This window comes from Anser cygnoides, chromosome 17 (assembly GCF_040182565.1).
Source record: "Anser cygnoides isolate HZ-2024a breed goose chromosome 17, Taihu_goose_T2T_genome, whole genome shotgun sequence".
Taxonomy (NCBI): domain Eukaryota; kingdom Metazoa; phylum Chordata; class Aves; order Anseriformes; family Anatidae; genus Anser; species Anser cygnoides.
In genome coordinates this window covers 13,940,347-13,959,904 of record NC_089889.1, presented here as the reverse complement: position 1 = coordinate 13,959,904, position 19,558 = coordinate 13,940,347, and the positions used below count along the sequence as shown (strand labels likewise).

General features: G+C 49.0%; 1 protein-coding gene and 1 long non-coding RNA gene across 14 annotated transcripts in view; one reads left to right on the top strand and one right to left on the bottom strand.

Moving 5' to 3' along the window:
* The window catches only part of MTMR3 (myotubularin related protein 3), an 81,085-nt gene extending 70,983 nt beyond the window's left edge, over positions 1-10,102 (bottom strand). For 9 of the 13 annotated variants that reach the window (XM_066979165.1, XM_066979162.1, XM_066979169.1 and 6 more), the window contains exons 1-2: positions 9,943-10,101; positions 9,347-9,390 (exon numbers count right to left, since the gene is read on the bottom strand). The gene's annotated coding sequence lies outside the window, so the exon portion shown is untranslated. Of the gene's footprint in view, positions 1-211; positions 318-9,346; positions 9,391-9,942 lie in introns of all 13 variants that reach the window. The other 4 variants (XM_066979164.1, XM_066979163.1, XM_066979172.1 and 1 more) reach the window with 3 other exon arrangements.
* LOC125181090 (uncharacterized) lies at positions 9,328-12,288 on the top strand. Its single transcript, XR_007160118.2, has 3 exons — positions 9,328-9,709; positions 10,907-11,028; positions 11,937-12,288. It is a non-coding gene; the product is annotated as an uncharacterized lncRNA (long non-coding RNA).
* The last annotated feature ends 7,270 nt before the right edge of the window (positions 12,289-19,558 follow it).

Below are 19,558 nucleotides of genomic sequence, written 5' to 3'. Positions count from 1 at the left end.
AAACAAGTTGCATCTAAAAGCAAGACGTATGCTACAAGCAGTAAAGGGACCGCATTCAGCAAGGGCTGACCTGATAATCACTGCAGCTGCTTAATCACTGGTCTAGTATCAGGTAGTCGGACGTACGCAGACAGTTTAGAAAGCCGGATAGTAACTTGAAATTGTAATGCTTAGAAAAATAAGCTACAGGGCACAACAGCACACAACTTACCCTTTAGTGAGCTGCCGAACTGTTTCTTCCTCAACCAGAACAAATCAAGTCTTCTTATGCAAGAGGAAAAGTCTTCATACCTTAGCGCTGAATGAGAGCTCACCGTCTAAGGAATGATGCAAGAACGCTATTAATTTTAATAGGACTGCTCTCTGGGCGTGACCCTCAAAGGCCAGGAGCACCTGAACTCGTACCTTATACAAACAGCTTAACAAGGGCTAGACTTGAGACAAGAAAGTGAGAAATAGCTCCGTGTCCCTGTTACACCAGTCTCATACAATCAAGCAAAAGCACTTCTTCCTCTGGCCACGCACTCCAGACGAACCCGCACCCAGCCACTTCAGGCAGCAGCCAGCAGTGACACTAACGAACGTAACCACCCTCTGCAGGTAGGCATCGCATCAGGCAGGTTTCAGGGTTGCTTCCCACTCCGCGGTGAATCACTCCTAACAGCAGGTTTGGCATTGCTCTTATCTCAGTGAATTACTGAGCCATTCCCATCCTCAGTCCCTTCTCCTGGCAGGCTGTCACTGGCCTTCCAAGAGCTCACAGAAGCGTTTAGGTGGCAGAAAAACTGCAGAGGACTTAGAGGGGCCGAGCAACTGAAAGCCAGACAGCTCTTAAACCAGCTTGCATGTCAACGCCTCAGCCCAGACAAGTGGCCTTTTGCTTTCCTGATGAGCAGAACCTCCAGGACTAGAGCTCCCCGAATATTTTCGCTTGGGTTGAAAGAAATGCAAAACAGCTTGGGAAGAAGCAGGCTTCAGCTGCTGGTACAATCCCTTACTGCAGCTACTCCAAGCAGAGCAACAGTGACCTGGTGCTTAACGCACCGAATTTGGCAAAAGCAGCACCAACAGTCAAGACCACTATCTTCTAAATCAATGGAGTTTGTTTCCATCCTCAGGTCAGCATCACACTGTTGAATAGTAAATTCCCTAAAATGCTGCAAACTGAGCAGTTTTAGAAAACCCCAGTGATATACTCATCTAGTCCTTTCACTAGAGATCAGTGTTTGGCAGTTACTTCAAGTATCAGCATTATTTCTACAATTTAAAAGCTAAAATTCCGCTTTCAGACGTGTGGAAAACATTTTAGGTCTAGCTACTAAAGCTGGAAGTGAAGAAAAAGCAACATCACAGTGACCAGGTGTGTTGCTACTGTCCTGAAGCTCTGTAAGAAGCTCCTGCCTGAGATGAGCTGCTTGTGAACACTTAGAATACTTTTACTTCAAGGAGCCTTTATGAGAGATCACTCAGCAAGGTATCCTCCAATGTCCCGTACAGTCAGGTTCTCAGAGAAGGACCATGCTCTCCTGCAAGGAAGTTTCCATCCAAATCCCCTAAAACATGGTTTGAGAACCTGTAGGTACGCTGAAGGTATGAGGACGCTATCAGTATATTTGAAAGCTGGAGCGCTCTTTATGAGCTAGGACTTTTAGAGCAGAAAGCTGATCTCTGCACAGCAAAAAGCCTTGCTGACCAGCCACTGGCCCTTATTTCTGCCAGAACACACACCCGCAAAGCATTAACAGCTTCGACATGAGTCTCCAAAACTGAACATGCCCATGTTGCTTCTCCCTGCTGTCCCGATTTACTCATCCGTTACGCACAGGGATGCTCTGCAGCAGTGGAGCACACTAACCAAACACCTCCAAATCATGTGATACTCACACTTGAGCCTGAAGGGATTAAGAGATTCCAGTCCGAAGTAAAAGAAAACAAGCAAGCTATTGTATTCTGCATTAGAAAACAACCATGCCTCGACCATAGTCCATTAGCCAAACCTATAAGGAAAGCCTAGCAGACCTCAAAACACTGACCTTGCTCCCATCTTCCCCCTTTTTCCCCAGAGTTCAGATTTTCCCAAAGTGCAAAAAGGTACATTCTTTTGGAGGTTGCTCGAAGAAAGGTTCACTGAACATACACAAAGATGAGAATGTAATTATAATGGGTATCCAACCAGAATATAATGCCCCGTTCACAGCAAATTCCTGCTACCAGCAGTGAGAGAAAATGAAGAATCTGAGCTCTCAAATGCACTCATGACTAGTATGTCCAATCACCGTGCAATTAAAGAGCAGGAACTCTTAATTGTAAAGATGAACGCTTGTGTGATAAGGATTAGTCATTCATTTGATGCAAAGTTTATCCACTCAGGAAAAACATGCACAGCGCTCAGATGGGAGCAAGGTCTGCAGGCAGAGGCAATAAACCTACAAGCTTACATTAAATAGGCTTCGCTTGCTTTCTGCTTCCATTTAAAGGCAAATAAAAAGAACCTAGGAACGCAGTACGTCCAGGCACTTCAGTCAAGTCTCTTGGATCAGAAGTTTAGCAATGCCTCCGTCCACTAGCCACGTTCCCAGAGGTGGGAAGCAGGGTTGGACTGATCAGCGCAGTCCGTCAGACACCATGAAGATTCAAGGAGAGCTTGCAGGTACCGTACAACAGCCACAGCTACTGTCATGAGGAAAGTAAAGAAACTCAAATAGAATAAAAGCAAAGCTACCAACTCACAGGACTCAGGAAAGTGTTTCTGCTCTATTCAAACCACAGCAAACTGACTACAGGAGGGCTGGAGCAATGTCCTCTCATTAATTTACAAGCAAATCTGCCTCCGGGATACACAGGTGAGCTTTGATCTTGTAGCTTCCCCTTTTGATCATCGGTTCTTTGTCAGTACACAGACAAATATTTTAAGAGACTGAGCTTACAGAACCCACGGAACAGTCGAAGTGAGCTTTAATAACAGTAGTTCTGAAAGTCAGAGGCCACACGAAGGTGGGAGGCAAGCAAACCCAAAGAGAGTTCAGCTCAACAGGCCCAGAACTGGGTCTGGAGAGGTCTCAAAGCGAGCATCCCGTCAGGGACGCGCACGGTGTAATTAGGGGTGACAGAACTTCATCTCGTTTTATCTCCGCTTTGAGTTTCAATGATAGCAATTACAAGCTTACAGAGAGCAATGCAGTGGGTAGAGCTTTCCCAGGTACACATTTAGGTCAATTATGGCTACAAGAGATGAAATCAGCCAGCCACAGCAACAAGCTCACTCCCTTTTGTGATCCACTTGCAGAGAAAACAAGGAGTCAGGCTGCTGGGCTCCTGCCTAAAAACCAGATAGGAAATGCCAAGGGAACGCTTTCCAATTTCAAACCTTGCCACAACCACTTCCAGGAGCTGCTAACACTCACGTTGACAGCATCCCAGTCGCAGCAGACCAACACCGCCCCAGGAAGTGAACAGGACCATTCTGGGAGCTGCTCCACACCAAAACCTGGGCTTCCCCCCAGAAGCACCGACCGGACTTCCCCACATAACGTCTGCTGTAGGCTGGTGAGACGCTGAGACCCCGAAGGCACCGTAGGTGCAAGTGAGTTGTCTCTAACCTTGGGTTCCTCCTTCTTTTTGTTACCACTTCTTCAACTCCGCCTTCAGTTTCACACAGGCCCCTTCCGATACTTTCGGCTACATTTTTAACTTACTGAAATCACAAATCTAGCAGTCTGCCTTTGTCTTCTCAGGATCCAAACCCTACAGGATATGAAGACTCAAGGAAAGATCAGATTTTCCACCTATTTTCTGAAACCCTGCCAGCAGCTGTACCAAAACACAAAAAAGTAAGCCTACTTGCACGGAACAGTCACACTGGACTGAAACGGAGGAGTCACGCTCAAAGGACTGGAAGGCTTAAGACCCACATCGCCCCTACCTAAAGCACTGCTCACAGGAGGGAGTCCTCTCTTCTGCTCCATCATGCGAGAGAGGTTCGGAAAGCTAGCCAAATGTATCTTGTCTTCAGACTCCATTTGCAGCTGCGCTTTGCAGCAGACAGGCATTTCTGTCCTCTCACGCAGGCAGCGCCGAGCAGCTTCCCCGAGGCACTTCCAGGACAGAAAGCAGCACCAGAGAAAAGTTCTGTTCTGTGGAGCCTGAGTGAAAACCTTCTCTTAAATGCACAGGCAAAGAGAAACTATTTTTATTTCTTCCTGAAGCTCTGTTCTCTCAGGTAGTGCTACAGAATGAATGCTTTGACTATAGCCCTAGTTTCTAGTCCCAAAGCAGGAGAAGCAAATGAGGCCCCCAGAAGGGCAACAGAAACCAGTGCTAACGGCATTTCTGTAGTGCCTGCACCAGGGCATACGCCTCTGGGATCAGAAAGGAAAGCTACAAAGGCTTAATTATGGCAATGCAACAGTCTTCCTCCACAAATTCAACCTGAAGTGCATTACCTCCCCCCATACTGACTGCGTTCTATGAACTAACCTTGTACTGCACCAGAACAGGCAGAAACACTTAAAGAAACTATTTAGACTCATACGCACAAGACACTTCATCCTGCAGACAGGCACCTTAGCTAGAGATCTCTATTTCAAGCTATTTTGTTTTCAGAAATCTCAGCTAAACCCTGATATATAGTTTTCCACCAGTCTTCCTGAAGGAAAACCTTTCCACACCTGTAAAACAGGCTAAGAAATACTACAAACAAGAGAGCTTTCTCTGGAAGTCTTAGCCAAGTAGATACTGTACTCATAGCATGGGAAAATTGGACATAAGCAGCACGTTACTTTGACAATGTTGCTTCCTTGAGAAGTAGGAAGCTGACACTGAAGTTAAAAAGTATCTTTTCCAATTCTTTTCCCAGTAATGGCTACAGAAAGTAGGACCTGATAGGGTAGACCTTGCACATCTGCTAGAGACAGCGCCGGAAAAGAGTAACTTCAGTTCTGAAATTAAAGCGATCCAAAAAAACCAAGATATTCAATGTTCCCTGAGTATGCTCAGCCTCGAGTTTACGACGTGCCTCCAGCTGCAAAACCGTCCCAGTCAAGACACCAAGTACCCAAGCCCTGCTCCAGCCCCGCAGGACCCAGCAGGGACATTGATCAGCCCTAATCCAGCAGGAAGGGAACATTTAAATGGATACGTCCTGTAACCAGGTTAACAACACAACCACACCATCCTATTTTAAAGCTCAGCCACAGGAAGACGAAGAGGAGGGTACTCAGAGACCTTTGACGTTCACGTGCTCGCCCACAAAGCAGAAGAGCTGCCGAGCTCTCCTCACACTGGAGCCTTTAACTTCTCCCCAGAAGCTGGTAGCAGCCGCCACGTGAGAGGAGATGCTGTGCAGAAACCCTGCCCAACCCTACGGAAACTGTCACTCTGCAGAAAGCGCAGGAGTAATTGGACCACGAAGCAAACAGGTGAGCACAGAACAGTCTGAGGTCAAGAGGAACAACGGGAATGAGGACAAGGGAAAAAAAGAAATCAAATTCAGCTATCAGAGCACAAATGCATCATCTTTCCTGCACATATTAACCATCCTCTAGGCCACGTTCTGGAATTCAGAGGCACCTTGCCTCTTGATCTCCCGAGATCAAGCACTTGAACGTGCCCTGTAACAGCCCTCGCTGTAACGAAGGCACCCGTCAGGGCGACGGGCTGTTCCAGCTGCCCTTCAAACACCCAGCTATTCCAAAGGAGAGGAGGGCTCGCACCAAGTTTCTAATTTTGTTCTAGCTTCAAGCCAATTCCGCAGCTGCCAGGACCGTTTTCCAGGCCAGGCTCAGGGCTCGCAGCTAGGACCAGTCCTAACGCTGCACGAGACCCCCGACTGCTACAAGCCCTAGCGTTGGCCCCTGCCCTGCTCTTCCTAAGCCGGAGAACGATTTGATGGAGAACTGAAGTCAAAAGTTACTCGAAATTTGCTCAAAATGTTCGATTTGGAAGCCTGGTAACACTTCAGCAGCGCAGCTTGTACGAGTTTAGCTTCATCATGACCGAGGGCCACCTATCTTCCAGCCTCCCCAGACCCAGCTGCCCCGAGGCCGGGCACGAAGGCCCCATTTGGGCAGTCCTGTTCAGAGGCTGTTGCTTCTGCTCAGAGCTGGGAAGGGTTCCCCCAGCTACAGGACCACTGTTACAACATCTCACTATCAGCTGCCTCCCTTACACGCACCCCAGTCATGCACACACAGGTCTTAAACTTTGAACCATGCCAAGCCCACGGTGCTGCAGCTCTTTGCAGCATTCACACCCATGGGGAGCAACACCTGCAGGCAGCCAGCGGCCCCCTGCGAGACCTGCAGGGCACATTTCCAGCCACCAGCTGAACCAGCAACCAGACACACGTCAACCCGACTGCTTCTTCCCACACCTTAGATTACAGTTCTCAGTCAGAGGTATTTCCGATGACAAACCAATGCTAGGTATCGGCAACTGTATTTTGGGTTAATCCTTTAAAACCAGTTATTTTTCCATGGACAATGGCTTCAGAAATAACTTACCGATTTCAATCAACATTCCGGAAAGCCTTTGCTCTTCTTCCCTGGCTCACGTTGCATGGCGCATACTGCAGCTCCAACGTTTCCCTTCCAGGCATACACTGCTGCTCACTGCAGGCGACCAAAGCACCTCCAGCCCCCATCACCGACACAACCCCGCTGCACTTAGTAACGCACTAAAGGCAAAGGTACCGCTGCTTTCTACAAGATAACGCTGCACTCTTCTCCTTCCCCACTGCCGCAGGGCGTTTTGCCCCCTCGTTCTGCTCAGCAGTCTGAGCTGAGGATTGCCTTATGGCCCACAACATTACCTCCTAGAATCACCCCGGCCACCCGGCGTTCGCCTCCTTTACACCACCACCGGAAGCCGGTAAGCAGGAGGGGAAGGCCAGGTCTAGGCTATTCTCCCTCTAGCTTACAACACATGTCCTGCAATAACCAGCACATTGCCAGCTGGCGTCCCCTGCCTTTGGGGTGGATAGTTGAGAAAGTCTCGGCTGTTTCCGTTCCCAGCTACGTTCTGAAGAAGTCGACACCAAATGACGCCACGGTCTGCGACTTTTGCCCATCCCACAAGAAGCAGACGAGAAATCGTCACACATGCAAGTCAATACACCCATCTGGCTACGGGGATCCTGCACCACTCAGGATTAGTGCATCCAAGGTAGAAGTTATAGCGCATTGCAAGTTGGGGTCTTCAGTTCTTCACTGGGCAGAGCGAGCCTTATGAAAAGGTCAGTATTTCAATTCCTAAACTAGCACGAACTTCGCTTTTAAGTCTGTCACACAAGCCACTCAATCGCCCTTTAATCATCAAACTTCACAAAGATAAAGGAATAACTGTCTTAAAAACGTGGTTAATTACAACAATTACAACATTATTTGAGTGCTACGCATATTCCCAAAGCTTTCTTAAAAGCGTTGGAAAGTTATGGCACCAACATCCACAAAAGGGGTGGAACTGGAAGTCGGGAAGCTCTTCTCTTGGAGATGTAGAACCCGTATGGGACCTACAAGGCAGCCCTTTACACCACCGGCCACTCTAGCTGGAGACGAACGCAGAACAGTGGTCCATCCCAGCAAAGAACAGGATTAGACAATTCAGCGCTTGGGAGCTTCTTTTGAAAGAACCATTTACAAGTTATGTTAGTTGATTCAGCCAACGAAAGCAACTATGAAACAAAGGCACGTTCGAGTACCTGGGATTCTCACTCTGGTTTACAACGCTCGCTGAGCGCTACTGGACCACCTGCAGGCACGGGCTCAAAGACACCACCGCCGTCAGGCAGAAGAGGCCGGTCCCTGGTGGCCAGCCCTGTCCCGCAGGAAGCGACCAGGCCAGGAACAGCCATCGCCTCCCTCTGCTCTCCACAGGCGAGCACATCCCAGACCTCGTGCTGGATGCTAACCCAGTTCCTCCCGTTCACTCCGCAGGGACAATTCCTTCTCCCTTGCTCCAGCAGCCTTGTCGGGCTCATCCCATCGCTCCAGCAGCCTAACGCCACCCTCCTCCTTACGTTACTCCACGTGTACACATTAATTGCCAGCAGAGCACTGCTCAGTCCTCCTACTCTTGAAGGGCTGACAACATACTTCTCTCCACCACCCTGTGTGGCATGTAGGTGGAAGAAGATCGAAGATAAAGTACTGTATCCTCTGCCTTCAGAAGCTCGGGCACGCGGCACTCGCACCTCGTTCAGCTGCGGATGGCCATTTTTATGGGAAAACGAGCTTATCAAGATGGCCTATTCCACCCACAGGGATCATCTGTAGGTTGCACATTATTTCTGAAGCTGGCTAACATTTTACCAGTTTCTAGTGCAGACAGCTACCAGCCATGGACATCAGCGACAACCTGGACAGGTACCTATAGCACTGCTAGCAAGAGAACCAGCCTGACTCAATGTATCACTCCTGGAAGCCTATAATCTGAAGTAGGACAAGCACCTTTTGGAGTTACTGCCAAAAACCACCACTGCTCAACGTTACTGTTGTTTCCGCACGTCTGCCCCTCCCCAGACTCCGAAGCAGGCACCCAAACTTCTCCGTGAAGCATTTCAGAATCCCATGCCCCGCCTTTACTTATCTGCAGAAAGTTTCAACACTTACAGTCCACAGTATTTCCTGCACTACGAAAGAAAGCATTTTTTCTATCCTCTAAAACCACAGCTGAAGCGATGTGTGTATCAGATGTCAAGGCTCCTCCCTTCGAGTTATCTACAAGCGCTCCTTCATAGGAGCTCCCATTCTCTGCCACCAAACGATTTTCAAATACTAGGAGCCTTTCTTTAGGAACAGGCAAGAAGCACCTCGGCCCTCTACCTAAAGCTTCAAGCACGACAGGTATTGAAGAAAGCCTGCCGTAGTTCCTTCAGCTACACTACCATCCCTTCCCAATGAACTAGCCTAGGAATTTCAGATATCCCTTTATTTTCACCGTAAAGCTACGCGCTACACTCAGCACTGCTTTATGTGATCCCCTAGCCGAGCTCTTTTCCTCTAAAAGAAACCCTTATTGCACGTGACTACGTGGGCTCATGGCACAAGAAAACAAACAGGTGGAGGACTCAGACAGGAGAAAAGCAGTTCTCATACGTAAAGTCTGCCGGGGTTAGGAGCTCATAACCAGCCTTCCCCCAGCGAGGGAAGCACGTAGGACGAGAGAATCAGTTTCCTGTACAGAGAGACGTGAGGGAACACGAGAGCTCACCTGTTGATAAAACAACGTTCCCTGAAAGAAAGGGCAGAAAAGGGAACAACTACGCGCCAAAGCTGAAACTCCACTTAAACAAAATGCAAAGACTCCACATCTGGGGCCGGGGGGGGGGGCAGCGCAAACCACCACTTACCAGAGAAGGGCAACATCTGCTCGGATCCCATCAACAGAACAGAGCTGTTGAGAAGAAGACGGGGAAGAGGCACAGTTAGAGCCCCCGCACCCCACAAACGGACACCCAAAGCCGCACCAGGTCCTGCCACGGGGGGGGGCACACGAGAATTTCAGCCCCCAGCACCCCGGGGGGGGCCTGAAGGCGGCGGCAGAAGAAGCCACGCAGGGGACCCCCGCTGCCAGCGGCTGGGGGCGAGGCCTCGGCGGGCAGCGAGGGAGGGAAGGAGGCGGGGAAGGAGGCCGAGAGGCAAGGAGGGAGGCCGGGAAGGAGGCCGGGCGGCAGCCGCCGCGACAGGGCCGTGGAGGCGGCGGCCGGAGCCGGGTGAGGCCCACACGGCGGGGCCAGGCAGGATCTTCCCCCCCCCCCGGCAGCCCGAGCCCCCCGAGGAAGAAGAGGAGGAAGGGGAAGAAGAGAAGGAGGAGGCGGAGGCCGGGGGGCGTGCCGGGCCCAGCCGTGCCGCGGCCCCCAGCTGCCCGCCCGGCCGCCCCCCGCCAGGCCCCGGCCCTCCGCCCGCCCCCGAACCGCGGCCTCGGAGGGCCCCGGCGGCTCCTTACCGCGGGGCAGGGCCGGGCATGGCGCGGGGCCCCCACAGCCGGTCCCCGGGGCTCGGCCGCCTGCCTGGGCCCGGCTCGCTGGGCTCCGGCTGCCGCCGCCGCCGCCTTCTCACCGCCACAACAACATGGCGGCCGCGCGGCGCGGGCACGGCGCGGGCACGACCGGGCGGGAGCGGCAGCGGGAGCGCGCCTCCGCCTCCGCCCCCCCCCCCCCCCCGCCCAGCCCGGCCCCCGCGGGGCGGGGCCGGGTGCGCCGCGCCACCGCCCTCCCGCAGCTCTGTGAGGGGAGGCGCTGGGGGGGGGTGAGGTGGGAGGCTCGGCCTTATCGTGGGGTCGTGGGGTCGTTAAGGTTGGAAAGGAGCTCCGAGATCATCTGGCCCAACCATCCCTCTACCGCCAATGTCACCCACTAATCCGTGTCCCCAAGCACCACGTCCAGCCTTTCCCTGAACACCCCCAGGGACGGTAACTCCACCACCTCACTGGGCAACCCGACCCAATGCCTGACTGCTCTTTCCGAGAGAAATGTCTCCTCATTTCCAACCTAAACCTCCCCTAAACATTCCCTCTAGTCCTATCACTAGTTACCTGTGAGAAGAGGCCGACCCCCAGCTCCTCACCACTTCCTTTCAGGTAGCTGGAGAGAGCAATAAGGTCTCCCTCACGGCGTGTGGGGGGCTTGCCCCTTGCTCCCGGTGTGTGTATAGGGAGATGCTCACCCCTTCCCCTCGATGTGTGTATGGGGGGATGCTCATCCTTTCCTCACAGCGTTTCACTAGGCACAGCCAGCCCAGTCTGTCCTCGGCAGCCCCGCTGAGGCGGCAGGGTGATGTGGTGGCCGAGGTGTGAGGCTGGGGGGCTCAGTGAGCCTGGGTCAGTCTGCAGCAGCGGGGCCTTCCTCAGGAGCTCTCCTAAAACCTTTGGAGAAACAGCAAACCTGGCTAAACGCCACTCTTACGCGCAGGTCGATGCCTTCCTTTGCTTCTGTGACATTCAGCTCAGCTGCAGGGACATGTGTGGCCCCTTGCCATGGGTAGACGCGCTGTCCAAGCCACCCCGAGCAGCCTGCAGCTCCTACGGCATGAGGTAATGGAGAGCAGGGAGCCAACAAGAGCTGCAGGAGCCAAAAAACACATGGAAGTTGGGAGAAAAGCGATAAAGCAAAAGGGATACGAGTGCTAAGCAGCAGAAGGGCACCACAGAGCTTGAGAGGCGAGCGGCCACCCTGTCAGAGCGCAGATAGCAGGGACGGGTCAGCAGGAAGCATCGCAGCTTCCAAAATGAAGCCTTAGCGAAGCCTTGTGCTTGCTCCTTTTCAGCTGCAGAAATCGTATCTGGGTCTTGTTGCAAATGTGGTGGATCGTTAATGCTTTATTTTTATACATATCTTTAATTTACAATACAGTATGTAGGTCAGGTTGTACTTCTGAGAGATAGTTCCACCTGCTCATGGTTGCCTTGATCTGAAATGAAATGCTTGCAAGTAACTATAAAATGTACTCCTAAATTATCCACAGGACTCTCCCTCTGAGTCCAAGGCTAGTCATTGTAACAGATGGACTTCAGTCTGTCATTAAGTCATATTTAAGCTGGAAATGGCATTAATGTTTGGAGAGAACAATACAAAATACAGGATCCCAGTGTCTTTAAACTCAGATATAAGCCACATGGTGAGTTGTTTTCTAGTTTAGTTCCCTTGGTTGAGAACAGTAAACATTTGAAAGGAAGTTAATGAGCCCCTCTGAAGGGATTTTTTCCAACAACAAACCATCGTCTGAATGCAAATGTGATCTAAAAGTCAATATGTACCTTCAGAGAAACTTTGGAAGAAATACAGGTAACTGAAGGGAAAAACAGGATCCCTGGCCTGTTTATACCCAAAAGCAATGAAAAAAGTTCTGCCAGTATAGCTGTATTTCAAAAGGACATGTGTTGACAGCATTAGGGCAGAATGCGAATTTTGAAAACTCCTTGTTAATTGTTTGCTTCTGCAGCATGCCCGGAAGGAGATCAAATGTCACCTACTTCAGGAAACTGAATCCCGGAGACCCAGGGCTTCCGTACAGCATAACCTGCTGGTTGCTCCTTCTGTTTTTTAAAGAAAGGGAACAAGCTGGAGTGCCATCACTGTGACAGCAAGGACTGAGGAACAGCTTCCAGTTGCTTATTTCAGTGACACAAATTGTCTTCTTTGGTGTTATCTTTACCAATATGCTTAAACAGATTGCAGGCAGAGTGTCTACGTCTTGTGCTCTATCTCCACTTCTTGTGTTCCAATTTATTTTTTAATAAATATTTGGTATGGCCCCATGTTAAACGACTTTTGCCACTATTTTCTATGACAACTGGGGCAAAGGATGATAGCTAAAGAGAATTACTTTATGGAAGTAAAAGTTTCTGTACCCAAAGGGAGAGGGAGGCCCATGAGAACCTGACGCGCAGCTCAGGGAACAAGGTGTTCCCAAGCCTATAGTTCTGACAAACCTGGAACATATCCTCACTCATCCGTACAAAGTTTTTAATTTGTCAGGGTACTAATGACTTACTGAGGAACCACCAAAGCACTATCTGTTCTTAACCAGGAGGAAGAAAAGCAATTCAGTCATTACACACCTGTTTGTCTGACCTCAGGAACATTAGAAGCTTTAAAATGAAAGTAAAGGAAACAAGTAGTTGGGGACAGACATGTAAGTGATAAATAAAATGCAACATGTCTGTACCGAAGATAGATAACATTAAACTGACACCTTTCTCTGATAATTGTTTTCTAGGCAATGGATATGCAATAGATGTGATCTAGCTGGATTTAGTAGGATATCAGATACAACGCCACATGGCCAATTGTTTATCTGGGGAGCTATTCCGTAGGTAAGAAGTTAGTGACAGAGATGACAATAGTTTGGGTGGAAAAGTAGACTGTGAAGGTGGAGCTGTGCTCTTTAAGAAATGATTTGGACTGAGACTGTCAGCAGGCTCAAAAATGTATTAAATAAATTCATGAGGAGTGCCGAGGGAAGCAATAGGAGAAAGTGGCTGGGCTCCTGTGCCCAGCTCTGATTGCCTCTCAGAGATGGAGTACTGGACAGCGGGGACCATCAGGCTGACCCAGCAAACCTTTTCTTACAGTCTTTTCATCTTGCACAATATATTTCAGGCAGGTTTTGGAACAAAAGGTAGGAGCGAGCTGACAGCATTTGCTGATGGCACAAAGTTGGGAGGCAGCAGCAGTACAGAGGGAATATCTGTATTGCCAGATGAGTTGGATAACATTGAGTGCTGGCACATTAGAAATGGGATGAAATTTAATAGTGGAAAGTACAAGGTCATGCACTTGGGAATTGCGAACAAGAATCTCTGCTGTGAGCTGGGAGCTCATCAGTTGGAAATGACAGAAGAAGAAAAAAATCTGGGTGTATTTGTTGATCTCAAAATGACCGAGAACTCCCAATAGGAAGCAGCTCTGACAAAAAGCATGTATCAACTGAGATATTTCCAGGAGAAGGGGAAAATGTTAGTACCATTATACAAAGCTTTGCTGCAGCCTTCTCTGGAACTATGCGTGCAGCTCTGGTCACTTTCAATCAAGGGAGACAAACTTAAAATGTGACTGGAGGATAATTACAGGGTAATCCAGAGTTTTTCTTATGTAAAGATTTTGACATAATTTCTTTAGCCAAAAAAATGAATGCTGAGAAGGGATACAGTCACTCTCTATGAAACTTTAGGGAGTAAACACAGAAGTAAACACATCTCCCTTAAGAGCAAGGGTGATGTTAGCGTAAGAGCAAACAAGTATCCGGTGGCCATGAAGAGTCTGGGCTGAAACATGAGAACGTCGGAGCTTCCAACAGCTCAAGTCCAGAGGCTCTGGATCTTCCTTCCAGAGCTGCCTTACCTTGATGCAGTTGCCACCGACAGCTGAGAACTGACCCTGAGGACCCAAAAAGTCCTTTCCAGACTTCCCTTGCTGTTTGAGACACAGTCACTGAGCTACTGGTTGGCCTCTGAAGAAGAGAAAAGGGATACCTGATGTGGAAAGATACTCTTTGGGGTGCAGTCACAACCCAAATGTCATTTCAGTTATTGGCTGTATTTGGTAAGGGCATATTTAAAATGCACATGTGGTCAGGGTGCAGGCTGTCAGCACCCTGTTCTGGGTCATCCCACCCCAGTCCCTCCGATCATCTTCCCACGGCTGCTGGTTCCTTTGCCCATCATGTATTTGAGGTGCAATCCTGCACCTGGCACAGTGGAAGTGGCAAAAACATACTTGTTCTAGGCACTTTCCTGCCCCTGTTACCATCAAGTAACCTTTAATACACGTCATTCTTGTGATCCAAACAGCCAAACTCAGACTTTGTGGGTTGTTTCTGTTATGATGAAAAACTGATGGTAAGGTCAGATATTACTTAAACAAAACAAAACAAGTCCCAATCCCATAAGAACAGGAGGATCATGAAACACAGGGTAGTTTCAGGACTCCGAACCGGCTCATTCAGCCAGCTTTCTATCCAAAAACAGCTCTCTTCATCCTCTCTCTCCCATTTTTTCCATCCTTCACCGTGACATTTTACTCCTTTTACTCTCTGGTTCCCTTTTTCCTTTGGTTGTTTTTAACCAATGCCCGAACAGAACGCTGTGCTCAAACATGTCTCTGACCATTGTTTTCATACTGTGCTCCTCTTTGTGCAGGTGCTTCCATTCTTTCCACTTCCCCCATGCAGCTATTTCTTTGTTCATTTTAATCCAAACAGCAGGCGCTGAGGACAACATGAGCAGCACGGTGTGAGGCTCCCCTGATTAAAATCTGCCAGCTGAGAGGCTCCCAATCATCCCGATGGGACTTGAAACACGGATGCTCTGAATGACTGATCCCTTTGAAAGGTAGATGAATCATTTGAAAATAATGAAATTTTTATTACATATTTTTTTGTTTTGTTTTGTTTTGTTTTGTCGGAACATTTCCAACAATCTTAAGATTTTCTGTCTCACAGTATCCCTGTGTTAACAGGAGGCACTGCTAGTGACACTTTGTTGAAGGGAACATAGCATGAAGAAGTTGTCTTGGCGAAGGCTGCTCACCAAGATGATTATCAGAGGACTAACCAAAGATGAAGTTTGAGGGGGCTCCAAGAACTTCAGCTCCAATGGAACAGCTACAGCACTTTTGAGGAAATACTGAAAATGGCCTTGGGGACAGTGTTTCCAGGTAGGAGCACAACAGTCCGAGCCTGGCTCAGCACTGATGTGCGAGCTAGTTGACTCGTGAGAACCCAGATTTGTCCAGCAGACCAGCTGAAGACATACTGCGCCCAACTGTGAAATGACAGACAGCACTTGAGTATAGAATTTGCACTGAACATACTAGTTCTGCTTGGGTTTTCGAGCACAGAGCATTCCTCTGCAGATGATGAATGACGCTGTGTTTGTGCAAGGCATTTCTGTACCTGGAAGTAAAAGCTGAGGACATCAATATTGAAGATATACCAGTGTAGGCAGAATGTTTGGAAGTCTTCTTTTATGTCTGCTTACATTATTTTCTCATTCTTAAAAGACAAAGATTCTTAAGATCCAAGGCTTGCTTAAAGCCAAGCAAGCTAAAAGTAAAATGTTCAAAATATTTTATACAGAGCATGGCTACTTGGAAAACTTAACTGACAACTTTCAGCTGTGTCATGTTAGGTTGCTACAACAATGCAGCCTGACAAATGCTTTTAATAATAAAGCATATATATTTTTCTTAATGAGCACACTAAAGGTCCTTCCTTCTAAAGCTAGTAATTATCCCATCATACGAAAGAAAAACATAGGGCAAAGAAGGGCTAAGGAGTTGTCTGATCAGAAGAGCTGCTTTGAGCGTCATTAGAAAATGGTATTATTTTAACTGGTAAATCTGTATCCTGTAAAGATATGGTGATAAAACTCTCGGGTCTGTGCCCACTGCGGTAAGCAGGTGGCAGAGAGGAGGGAGTTCCTACCCACAGGAACTTGCACCATTAAAACTTGCAGAAGTTGAGCAACTCCCTTGCTCTGCTGGGCAGGCAATAGCTGTAGCAGCAGCCTCTCAGAACAGAGGGAACCGGTGCTCCTGCCCCGGGCAGAAGCAGTTCCATGCAGGGAACGGACTAAGAATTGTCTTGGGCCATCCACAGCATCTTTCATTGAGAGAAAAATAAAAAATATCCAACAGTGAGACTTTATGCTAAGAATATATTAAGAGGGGATTAGTTGGAGAATGATGGAAAATTGAAAAATAAAGTATTGTAGCATCCATCAGGTCAGTAGCTTACTGATAACACCTCTGTCTTTATGACTATCCACAACACGCTGCCAAAGGCTTGTAACTTCTGTCAGTCCTTGATAAGCTGATGTATACATCATTATGATAAAATATAAAATAAAAAAAAAGGAGAAAGTGGAGCTGGGCTGAAAAAGAGCAAAGCCCAGGGCTAAACTGATTCATCATTATTACTGTAATTGCATTTCAGCTGCTTAGAAAATATAGCGACCAATTTCCCCAGCTTTGCAATTGAGTACTGTGGTTATGTCTCTTTTTCGGATCACACTGACATTTTCCTCCGGTCATTTCATAACCCTTTCATTTTACTTATATTTTCAATATGTGCTGAGAAGCGATGGTCCACCGGGGTTTCCTGTGCCCTCAGAGCTGCACGTAAACACGGCACGGGCGGGCTGCTGTCCTTAAACCCTCTGTGATTTCCTTTTGGATGAAGAGAGGGACAACAGGTGTGCCTCGCTGCATTTGCATGCCAGGAAGCCGGTCACTTGGCCCCGTAAGAGCCGAGACTCCTGTGTGAGCAGGAGGAGAACATCTATCTTTCATGACTGTACCGCAAATGAAGCAGATATTCTAACCAGCCCCCGGGCTGTCACTGGGGACTTTCAGGCGGAATTTGAGAAAATGCAGGAACCTTGAAAAACCGCTCAAGAGACAGGATGCCGTACTGCAGCGCTCATGACAGACCTACACAGAAAACACTGACCTCAGAGAGTTGCGTTACTGGGAGAGCTCCAGCACCTCAGTCCTCTCGGTGCTTTTTACACTGCCTGAAATTAAAAGGCTGCTTTTGTGTCTTATCGCTAGCCAAGCCAGGAGTGTCCTTACCACGCAAACAGAGTCCAGGCGATTATTGGTGTCTATCCGTCAAAATACTGACAGAGGTACCGGAACCAGGGCATTCTTCCCAGGCTTTGACTTGTGACATCTGATAATCTTCATGGTTACATTCAGCGCTGAACAACTTCCTCCCAGACATTAATCATATTAAAAGAAGGACCTTTTTACAAAAAGCTTCTTTTCCGAGAGCTTTTGTCTGGACAAGTTCTCCGCTGAGGATCTGATCCAAAGCCCACTTGCCCAGTAACTTCAGGTGGCTTTGGAGCAAACCTGGGAGGAGGGATTTTCCTGCAGACCTCAGCAGCCCACGAGCTCCTTCAGTGCTTTACTTCTCCATGCAGCCAGGGCCAGTAGTTACCCTGCGCTGCTGGAACTGGGACGTTGTGCAAGTGGAAGGCAGCTTTTCCCTCTGATTTGCATTAAAATGACATATTTGACTTCTGCTGTCCTGAAGTATTAACGGTTTCTGGCATGTGGTACACAGGTGAGCAGAGGAGCTTTTTTTTGTTGACTTGTTTAATTTCTATTCATTTGCCAGGTTAAATTTAATTTGTACCAGGAACGTGTATACACATCATTACAAACCTCAGTTATACACACATAGTAGCGCCAATAATTTGGGCAGAGGCTCCAAGAGTTCACAGTGCTTTAGGAAATCAAGCACATAATACACAATCAGTAAGGTAAAAGGACAAAAAAAATATTAAACAAACAACAAAAAAAAAAACCTGAAAAGAGGAATAGTGATTCAAACCAGCCTGATGACAGACTCTAAGCCCACTGAGTCACTTGGCATCTTTCCACCAGTGCTTTGGAGGAAGGTTGGCAAAGAAGGGGAAATAAACAGATGCCTTTGCAAACGAATCATGCTTCAATTGCCAAATATTATCCTCCACTAAAAACTCAGAGCAAACCTTGAATCTGACATAATTACTGGAGTTTTGTTCTGATAAGTGTTTCGCACAGCACGTTGGTGCCGGGGTCCTGTCTGAGGGCCTGACTTGTCTGCGTGATGTTTGAGAGACAAAAATACTAGATAATTCTTTAAAAATTAGTAATTCAAAAGGTATGGCTAAAGATTGGCTAAAATTGCAGGCTCCCCGACAACATGGTGTGACATTTAAAGTGCAAATCAATAGTACCCTACGGAATGCGAAACGCAACACAGCCTGTCCATGCTGCGTTCTTGCTAGAGAGAAAATGCCAGCATGCTAATAAGAAAATACCAAATGTGACAGTGTTGGGAAGGAGAAGCTGGCAGCCAGCTTTCTCCGTGGAGCTGATGGAGGCCCCTTGGGCGTTCTCCCCCTTCCTTCCTGCTGCTGTGTGTGAAATGCAGGAGCAGGGACATCCGTAACGTGATTACACACCGAGATACCGGCTGTCCGGTGTTTCTGAGGGCGTTGGATTGGGGGACTGGGAGCTGGAACCTCGTTACCATCTGATTCCTAATTAGCCATGTGACAGAGGGCATGATGTGGTCATCTCAACTCCGTGTGAAGTTTAGGAGGAAATCCCTGCAGTCAGGGGAGAGACACGAGATGCCTGAGAGCACCTGTATGGCAGTGAGAGTCGGATGCTTTATGTCCCAGACTTTATCTCCCTTTCATCCCCGAGGTGATTAAAGCAGGCTGAGCAATGTCTGATTTGGGAGTTTATAAGCTTGACTAATGTAATCTCTTGTTAAGATCAACAGAGCTTGCATTAACTGACAAGAATTCAGCTTGTCCTGCAGCGTCAAACTGGTGGTATCCAGTAACCTCCCTCAGCAGCACAGGGAAGACAAAGCTGAAGAAAGGGGCGTCGCGGCCATGGGGGCTGCTGCCCGTCCCGTGCCGCCTCCCCGGGCCCTTCACCCCGGGGCTCTCGTTTAGCTCTGGGATTACTGAGACCCACCTGGGCACGGGGTGACCAGCTGGCCCGGCTGGTTTCCTTCCCAAGGACTGCACTGTGCTTTCCCTCCCCCTGAAAGACAATGCTGCGGGTGCAAGTCAAGTCCCAAACATATATATACATATTTTTAATTTATTTTCCCGCTCTTGGCGGGATGCGGTACCTACGGGTTGCCTGGGGCCCGCTGCACGGTTCTGTGCGGGGCCAGACGCGTGGTTACAGACGTGTCCCTCAGAGGGCCAGCAGCCTGGGCACAGGGAATCCCAGAACCACGGAGTCATTAGTGCTGGAAGAGCCCTCCGAGACCGTCTGGTCCAACCACCCCCCCCCCCAATGTCACCCACAGACCCGTGTCCCCAGGCACCGCGTCCAGCCTTTCCCCGAACACCCCCAGGGACCGTGACCCGTCCCAGCGCCTGGCTGCTCTTTCTGAGGGAAACGTCTCCCCATTTCCAGCCCGAACCTCCCCTGGCACAGCCTGAGGCCGGCCCCTGTAGCCCCGTCACCGGGTATCTGCGAGAAGAGCCCGACCCCCCCGTCGTCCCCTCAGGGAGCCGCAGCGAGCCGCGAGCCCCCCCCCCGCCC